This window comes from Pristiophorus japonicus, chromosome 27, assembly GCF_044704955.1.
Source record: "Pristiophorus japonicus isolate sPriJap1 chromosome 27, sPriJap1.hap1, whole genome shotgun sequence".
In the NCBI taxonomy this organism is placed as follows: domain Eukaryota; kingdom Metazoa; phylum Chordata; class Chondrichthyes; family Pristiophoridae; genus Pristiophorus; species Pristiophorus japonicus.
This window is the reverse complement of record NC_092003.1, coordinates 22,291,908-22,301,746: the sequence shown is the minus strand read 5'-3', so window position 1 is coordinate 22,301,746 and position 9,839 is coordinate 22,291,908. Positions and strand designations below refer to the sequence as shown.

At 44.2% G+C, this 9,839-nt stretch overlaps 1 non-coding gene across 1 annotated transcript; it reads left to right on the top strand.

Annotated features, from left to right (window-relative positions):
• Positions 1-7,700: 7,700 nt before the first annotated feature.
• Positions 7,701-7,773, top strand: trnaf-gaa (transfer RNA phenylalanine (anticodon GAA)). Its single transcript has one exon. It is a non-coding gene; the product is annotated as a tRNA-Phe (tRNA).
• Positions 7,774-9,839: the final 2,066 nt, after the last annotated feature.

Genomic DNA, 9,839 nt, shown 5'->3' with positions numbered 1-9,839 from the left:
TCACCTGGGGCAGCTGGAGCGACCCAGGCACACACTCCCAACGATGTTAAAAAAGGTGATTAGTAATACTTCAGCCAGGTAGCTCCAGCTATCCCAGGCTAGGCAATGGGGGAGGGGTGCTTCAGTGGTGTGTGGGGCCTAGCTGTAAGCAAGACCCCCACACACACTTCCACACACACACACCCCCCACGATGTTCCGGGCCTCGAAGAAATCTTCTTTTCTCCCCCCACCGATACAACAAAGTCTTTAGGGGAATGCATCAAAACACACCTGTAGAATATTATAGAGTCTCCCTCCTTCCACACAGGATGTTGTTGTTATTTCCCCCTCTCTCCAACTCTCTGTAGAGGTAAAAATGATGCTGATTTTCTGCTCTCCTCCTCTCCCTCTGGATGAATTGGAATTGTAGTAAGCCCCTTCCTCCTCTTCCTGGGCTGTTTCACAGGGCTCACAAAGGCCTTCCAGGCAGGAGAAACAGCAGGGAGCTCCTTCTCTCACTACAGCACAGCTCCAAGTGAATAGGCCACGCCTCCAACAGCTCCACCATTGTTCCACAGATTCCCTGAAAGTAGCAAGCCAGGTGGATAAGGTGGTTAAGAAGGCATATGGAATGCTTGCTTTTATTGACTGAGGCATATAATATCTGAGCAGGGAGTTCAGGCTTAAATTGTATAAATCTTTGGTTAGGCCACAGCTGGAGTGCTTCATGCAATTCTGGTCACCGTATTATAGGAAGGATGTGATTTCACTAGAGAGAGTGCAGGGAAGATTTACTAGGATACTGGTTGAAATGGAGAATCTTAGTTATTAGGACAGATTGGATCGGCTGAGTTTGTTCTCATTGGAACAGAGAGGTTAAGAGGAGACCTCTTTGAGGTATATAACATATTGTGGGGCCTGAATATAGTGTGCCTATTTCCATTGGTGGAGGGGTCTATTATTAGTGGCATAGTTGTAAAGTGGTTGTTAGAATACTCAGTTTGAATTTGAGGGTACATAAGAACATAGGAACATAAGAATTAGCAACAGGAGTAGGCCATCTAGCCCGTCGAGCCTGCTCCGCCACTCAACAAGATCATGGCTGATCTGGCCGTGGACTCAGCTCCACTTACCCGCCAGCTCCCCGTAACCCTTAATTCCCGTATTGGTTAAAAATCTATCTATCTGTGACTTGAATGCATTCAATGAGCTAGCCTCAACTGCTTCCTTGGGCAGAGAATTCCACAGATTCATAACCCTTTGGGAGAAGAAATTCCTTCTCAACTCGGTTTTAAATTGGCTCCCCCGTATTTTGACGCTGTGCCCCCTAGTTCTAGTCTCCCCGACCAGTGGAAACAACCTCTCTGCCTCTATCTTGTCTAACCCTTTCATTATTTTAAATGTTTCTATCAGATCACCCCTCATCCGTCTGAACTCCAACGAGTAAAGACCCAGTCTACTCAATCTATCATCATAAGATAACCCCCTCATCTCCGCAATCAGCCTAGTGAATCGTCTCTCTACCCCCTCCAAAGCTAGTATATCCTTCCTTAAGTAAGGTGACCAAAACTGCACGCAGTACTCCAGGTGCTGCCACACCAATACCCTATACAGTTGCAGAAGAACCTCCCTGATTTTGTACTCCATCCCTCTCACAATGAAGGCCAACATTCCATTCGCCTTCCTGATTACCTGCTGCACATGCAAACTAACTTTTTGGGATTCATGCACAAGGACCCGCAGGTCCCTCTGCACCGCAGCGTGTTGTAATTTCTCCCCATTCAAATAATATTCCCTTTTACTGTTTTTTTTTCCCAAGGTGGATGACCTCACATTTTCTGACATTGTATTCTATCTGCCAAACCTTAGCCCATTCGCTTAACCTATCTAAATCTCTTTGCAGCCTCTCTGTGTCCTCTACACAACCCGCTTTCCCACTAATCTTTGTGTCATCTGTAAATTTTGTTACACTGCACTCTGTCCCCTTTTCCAGGTCATCTATGTATATTGTAAACAGTTGTGCTCCCAGCACCGATCCCTGTGGCACACCACTAACCACCGATTTCCAACCCGAAAATGACTCATTTATCACGACTCTCTGCTTTCTGTTAGCCAGCCAATTCTCTATCCATGCTAATACATTTCCTCTGACTCCACGTACCTTTATCTTCTGCAGTAACCCTTTGTGTGGCACCTTATCGAATGCCTTTTGGAAATAAACCACATCCATCGGCTCACCTCTATCCACCATGCTCGTTATATCCTCAAAGAATTCCAGTAAATTAGTTAAACATGATTTCCCCTTCATGAATCCATGTTGCGTCTGCTTGATTGCACTATTCCTATCTAGATGCCCCGCTATTTCTTCCTTAATGATAGTTTCAAGCATTTTCCCCACTACAGATGTTAAACTAACCGGCCTATAGTTACCTGCCTTTTGTCTGCCCCCTTTTATAAACAGAGGCGTTACATTTGCTGCTTTCAAATCCGCTGGTGCCTCCCCAACGTCAAGAAAATTTTGGTTGATTATAACGAATGCATCTGCTATAATTTCTGTAATCTCTTTTAATACCCTGGGATGCATTTCATCAGGACCAGGGGACTTGTCTACGTTGAGTCCCATTAGCCTGTCCAGCACTACCCCTATGGTGATAGTAATTTTCTGAAGGTCCTCCCTTCCCACATTCATGTGACCAGCAATTTTTTGGCATGGTTTTTGTGTCTTCCACTGTGAAGACTGAAGCAAAATAATGATTTAAGGTCTCAGCCATTTCCACATTTCCCATTATTAAATCCCCCTTCTCATCTTCTAAGGGACCAACATTTACTTTAGTCACTCTTTTCCGTTTTATATATTGGTAAAAGCTTTTATTATATGTTTTTATGTTTTGCGCAAGTTTACCTTCATAATCTATCTTTCCTTTCTTTATTGCTTTCTTAGTCATTCTTTGCTGTCGTTTAAAATTTTCCCAATCTTCTTGTTGCCCACTAACCTTGGCCACCTTATACGCATTGGTTTTTAATTTGATACTCTCCTTTATTTCCTTGGTTATCCACGACTGGTTATCCCTTCTCTGAACGCCCTTCTTTTTCACTGGGATATATTTTTGTTGAGCACTGTGAAAGAGCTCCTTAAAAGTCCTCCACTATTCCTTAATTGTGCCACCATTTAGTCTGTGTTTCCAGTCTACTTTAGACAACTCTGCCCTCATCCCACTGTAGTCCCCTTTGTTTAAGCATAGTACGCTCGTTTGAGACACTACTTCCTCACCCTCAATATGTATTACAAATTCAACCATACTGTGATCACTCATTCCGAGAGGATCTTTTACTGGAAGATCGTTTATTATTCCTGTCTCATTAGACAGGACCAGATCTAAGATAGTTTGCTCCCTTGTAGGTTCTGTAACATACTCTTCTAAGAAACAACCCCGTATGCATTCTATGAATTCCTCCTCCAGGCTATCCCGTGCGATTTGATTTGACCAATCGATATGTAGGTTAAAATCGCCCATGATTACTGCCGTTCCTTTATCACATGCCACCATTATTCCCTTGATTATTGCCCGCCCCACCGTGAAGTTATTATTTGGGGGCCTATAAACTACACCCACCTTACTATCTCTAATCTCCACCCACAATGATTTACCATTTTGTTCATTCGAGCCAATATCATCTCTCACAACTGCACTGTTATCATCCTTTATTAAAAGAGCTACCCCACCTCCTTTCCCTTCTTGTCTATCTTTCCGAATCGTCAGATACCACGTATGTTTATTTCCCAGTCTTGGCCACCCTGCAACCACGTTTCTGTAATGGCCACCAAATCATACCCATTTGCATTGATTTGTGCCGTCAACTCATTTACTTTATTTCGAATGCTGCGTGCGTTTAGGTAGAGTTTTTTTATACTAATTTGTAAACCATGATTTTTAATTTTGACCCCTCCTGCAGCCCCTATATATTCAGTGGCCCTTTTTGTTTTTTGACCTCCACTTTTATTCATCTCCTTTCTGTCTTTTGCTTTTGTCTCCTTTTTGTTTCCCTCTGTCTCCCTGCATTGGTTCCCATCCTCCTGTCATATTAGTTTAACTCCTCCCCAACAGCACTCGCAAACAGTCCCCCTAGGACATTGGTTCCGGTCCTATGTAGATGCAAACCGTCCGGTTTGTACTGATCCCACCTCCCCCAGAACCGGTTCCAACAGGGTGGTGGTGGGGGGAGGGGTGGGGGGGGGCTTCTTTACGCAGAGAGTTATGAGTATCTGTAATTCACTGCCTGGAAGTGTGGTGGATGCAGAGACCCTCACCACATTTAAGAGGTGGTTGGATGGACACTTACAGTGCCATAACTGCAGGGTTACAGTCCTGGAGCTCGTAATTGGGATTAGACTGGATAACCTCTTGTTGGCCGGCGCAGATACGATGGTAAGTACTGCAAGGAATCGAATACTGCCAGGATGATCTCCTGGACAAGTTTCGATTGCCTGGATGGATCGAAGAAGAATTTTCCTGGATTTCTATCCCCAAAATAGGCCTGGGTTTTTATCTGGTTTTTGCCTCTCCCAGGAGATCCCATGGCTCCGGTTTGGGTGGAGTGTAGAATGGTTCAGTTTATGAGGTGTCGCAGTTGTGTGAGGCAGACTGGTTGGGCTGAGTGTTCTTTATGTTTCCGCCATTGTTCATTGTTCATAGGTTTATATGTAACCTTCAGGGCTGCTGACCGAGGGCCGCGTGGCTCTTTGTCTGCTGGCGCAGAGATGATAGTCTGAAATTGCTTCCTTTTGCATTGTGAATTTCTATGTTTCTATGTTTCTATGTTTCGAGGTCTGAGTGGCTGGATGGATGGCCTCCTCCTGTTCCTATTAGTCCCTCACCATTAAGAAAATACTACAAAATGGCTTTCTTTGATCCAAATGGAAGATCTTACACTTTCTGACATTGATTTCAACCTGGCACAGTTTTAACTCCATTTCCTTGCAGCCAAAACACATATTGAAAACCTCGAAGTAAAAGCAGACCTTGAGTGGTTTTGAACCACCAACCTTTCTATTAATAGCCACACACACTAGTCAATTGCGCAACAGAGACAAATTAAATTATCACTAGCAACATATGCCAAAACAGGCAGTTCCCGAGCTAAAACGTCAGATCACAGTGAGCAAGATAGCAAATCTCCAGTATCTGTTTACTTATCCGAATTAAAGAACGCAACATTCATTTTGGAAACATGCAAATGGTCGGTCAAAGAAAATAAGTTCAACAAATTGATCAGAAAACCCGCATTAAGCTATTAGAATGGCTCATCAAACAATTAACATGGTATCTGGGTTTCTCACAACTGTTTGAATCTTTCCACGAGTTCTTCTGCTATTGTATGTGTTCTTCAGTGTAGGGATCAGATATACACGTGGTTGCTTCACTGGATGCCTTGGGAACCAGACGCTCTGGAGTCCAGGCCAATGATGGGACCCTGCTATTTCTGCTCTATATGGGGTTCAGTCGCACACAGACTGACAACAACGAACCACAAACATGTAATGGAGCCTCCTGCTCTGTGCGGGGCTCAGTACCACACTGGGTGAGATGGAGTAACTTCTCGCAGATGGGGAAGGAGCCTGGGCTTTCCTTGATCTGTGTGGGGCTCAGTACCACATTGGGTGATAGAGTAACATACCACAGGTGGGGATGAAGCCTGGGCGTTCCCTGCTTCGTGTGGCACTCATACCACAACGTATGCAATAAACTAACATGTGTAAGACCGAGGAAGGAACCTGAACGCATTCTGCTGTGTGGGACTCAGTGCCACACCGGCTGAGATGCGCAAACTCTCCACAGAAGCTGAGCCCCTGGGGTGGAGCCAGCAGCTGCCTCCCTGCAATGATTGACAGGGAGCAGAGTCTTATGTTGTAGATTCACATGTTTAAGCTGATTTACGGGCTATCCCACTGTTTATCATAATTTTTATTCGGTTTTTAGTAACGGTTAAAATCCAATCTTTATAATGAAACAAATCCACACAGAATCCCAAGGGTTGGGAATTATTTGGAATAACAGCCATTGCTTCTTTGCCGACGGGGTGGAGAGGCACATCTTTCTGTTTATTTGTATTTCTTAGTTTGCTGACAAACGATGAACTGGAGACCTGTTCCCGTAAATGGTCATAAGTTGGAACAGACAGACAGAACGGTTCTGTCGCCCGGAGATGGACAAAAGGCTGCAGTTCAGAAGAAAAATACCAAATGAAATGTTCACCCAGCACCGCGAGTGAAAAATCCCGAGAAAAGGACAAAATGAAATAGATTTCAGTGGATGCCTACCCGCACTTAATGCTGTGGTTGCGCGGACATGTCATGGGTGTTATCCACAAAAAATTCCATTTGCCACGAACAGTTTTACCTGGCGCGAATGTGATGAGAATTTCGAAGCAGCAAGGAGGAAAGACTGGCTCGGTCTGCTTGCTGGCACAAACATTTGCAGCAGATTACCTGGTGGTCTAGTGATTAGGATTCGGCGCTTTCACTGCTGTGACCTGGCTTCGATTCCCGGTCAGGGAACATTGTATTTTTGGCAGTTCGAACTGCAAGGCTGTTCCTCAACAAATTTAAAGCTCACCACACTGTTGCTGCCACAGCCATCAGCAGGGCATCGTTCATTGTCGCGATACAACATACACTTCTGTGCCTTCTGTTTTAAAGTCAGTAGTAAATGACGAGATCTCGCTCAACAAGTGGAATTGCAATTGCTGATTGACACTGTAAATATTGCCAAACATGGCTATCTTTAATCTTCCATTAACCTTTTTACACCACATTACTCTAGCTTATCATCAGTCAATGCATTGCCAGTGTGGAAATATTCAGCATTTTGAACTGAGCAACGTGTGCAAGACTGGAATCAAAGAATGCCTGGGCCATGGGCACTGATAACTTATCCTGAACATTTTTTGGGCCTGGGCCCCTCCTATATTGCACATTGGCTCACTGTGTGTCTAGGTTTAGCGTTCACAGGCGCTTTCCAAGCTCTGAATTTCTAGGCAGAGAATTCATGGAGTATTTGATCTAACTGAAATTCAACATCAGTATCGTTAAATCTCTCCTTGATTCGCGCCTCTTATCTCTCTTCAGCATGTCACTGCTAAGGACTGAACCTGTTATAATTTCACCTTGACTCGGGGTCAGTGCGACTCAGTAAGACTTCGGCCCGTCTCCCTTTCACAACCCATCAGTGCCGAGAAAAGAACGGGGAATTTTACTGTCATTTTATATTCTGATACAGTTATAAACTCTCCACTATATTTCACTGTGTCTTCAACACTGTGATATCTAGCCTGGCGTGCAAGCTTTGTGACTTTATGAAAACTTTCAGCAGAACATTAAATCAACATATGGAACTAGAATTGGTTCTTGCGCGGCATCACACTAACAAACCTAGTTGATCACAGCACGGATATCAGTCAATTAATTGTCAGTGTGGAAAAATGCACATTTTGAACTTAGCAACGTGTGCAAGACCGGAATCAGAGCGTGCTTGGATCGTGGGCAGTGATAACTTAACCGGAGCAATAAGATTTTCAGTGTCATTATACATTACATTAACACAACCTGAGCTCCGAGATGTGTTTGGGACCCGAAGTGAGGACTGAGTGCACGGGGCAATTCCTCCCAGGGTTAGGTTTTCTTTCAAAAATGTGTGTGTAATTTTGCTTCTTTTCCTGTCGGGCCGAAATAGCTCAGTTGGGAGAGCGTTAGACTGAAAATTTAAAGGTCCCTGGTTTAATTCTGGGTTTTGGCAATTTCTGATTATTTTGCGTTCCCTTCCTTTTAAGGGGAGAGACTGTTTTTTTTATCGGGACAGTGCTTTAAACATAGAAACATAGAAAAATAGGTGCACGAGTAGGTCATTCGGCACTTCGATCTGCACCGCCATTCAATAAGATCATGGCTGATCATTCCTTCAGTACCCCTTTCCTGCTTTCTATCCATACCCCTTGATCCCCTTAACCGTAAGAGCCATATCTAACTCCCTTTTGAATATATCCAGTGAACTGGCATCAACAATTCTCTGCGGCAGGGAATTCCACAGGTTAACAAGTCTCTGAGTGAAGAAGTTTCTCCTCATCTCAGTCCTAAATGGCCTACCCGTTATCCTAAGACTATGTCCCCTGGTTCTGGACTTCCCCAACATCGGAAACTTTCTTCCCGCATCTAACCTGTCCAGTCCCCACAGAATCTTATATGTTTCTATGAGATCCCCTCTCATCCTTCTAAACTCCAGTGAATAAAGGCCTAGTTGATCCAGTCTCTTCTCATATGACAGCCCAGCCATCCCTGGAATCAGTCTGGTGAACCCTCGCTGCACCCCCTCAATAGAAAGAACGTCCTTCCTCAGACTAGGAGACCAAAACTGAACACAATATTTCAGATGAGGCCTCACTAAGGCCCTGTACAACTGCAGTAAGACCTTCCTGCTTCTATATACAAAGCCCCTAGCTATGAAGGCCAACATACCATTTGCCTTCTTTACCGCCTGCTGTACCTGCGTGCCCACTTTCAGTGACTGATTAACCATGACACCCAGGTCTCCTCCCCTTTTCCTAGTCTTCCGCCATTCAGATAATATTCTGCCTTCGTGTTTTTGCCCTCAAAATGAATAACCTCACATTTATCGACATTATACTGCATCTGCCATGCATTTGTCCATTCACCTAACCTGTCCAAGTCACCCTGCAGACTCTTAGGGTCCTCCTCACAGATCACTCCGCCACCCAGTTTAGTGTCATCTGCAAACTTGGAGATATTACACTCTATTCCTTCATCCAAATCGTTAATGTATATTGCAAAGAGCTGGAGTCCCAGCACTGAGCCCTGCAGCACTACACTAATCATTGCCTGCCATTCAGAAAAGGACCCGTTTATCCCGACTGTCTGCTTCCTACCTGCTAACCAGTTCCCTATCCACTTCAGTATATTACCCCCAATACCATCTGCTTTGATTTTGCACACCAATCTCTTGTGCGGGACCTTGTAAAGAGCCTTCTGAAAGTCCAAATACACGAAATCCACTGGTTCTCTCTTGTCCACTCTGCTCGTTACATCCTCAAAAAATTCCAGAAGATTCGTCATGCATGATTTCCCTTTCATAAATCCATGCTGACTTGATCCGATCCTATCACCGCTTTCCAAATTCGCTGCTATTTCGTCCTTCATGATCGATTCCAACATTTTCCCCACTACTGATGTCAAGCTAACTGGTCTATAATCACCCGTTTTCTCTTTCCCTCCTTTTTTAAAAAGTGGTGTTACATAAGCTGCCCTCCAGTCCATGGGAACTGATCCAGAGTCGATAGACTGTTGGAAAATAATCACCAATGCATCCACTATTTTTAGGACTACTTCCTTGAGCACTCTGGGATGCAGACTATCAAGCCCCCGGGATTTATCCGTCTTCAATCCCATCAATTTCCCTAACACAATTTCCCGCCTAATAAGGATATCCTTCAGTTCCTCCTGCTTACTAGATCCACTGTCCCCTAGTACCTTCGGAACGTTATTTGTATCTTCCTTCGTGAAGACAGAACCGAAGTATTGGTTCAATTGGTCTGCCATTTCTTTGTTCCACATTATAATTTCACCTGAATCGGACTGCAAGGGACCTACATTTGTCTTTACTAATCTATTTCTCTTCACATATTTATACAAACTTTTTCAGGCAGTTTTTATATTCTCTGCAAGCTTCCTATCGTACTCTATTTTCCCCCTCTTAATTAAAGCCATAGTCATCCTCTGTTGAATTCTAAAGTTCTCACAGTCCTCAGGTTTGTTGCGTTTTCTAGCCAATTTATATGCCTCTTCCTTGGC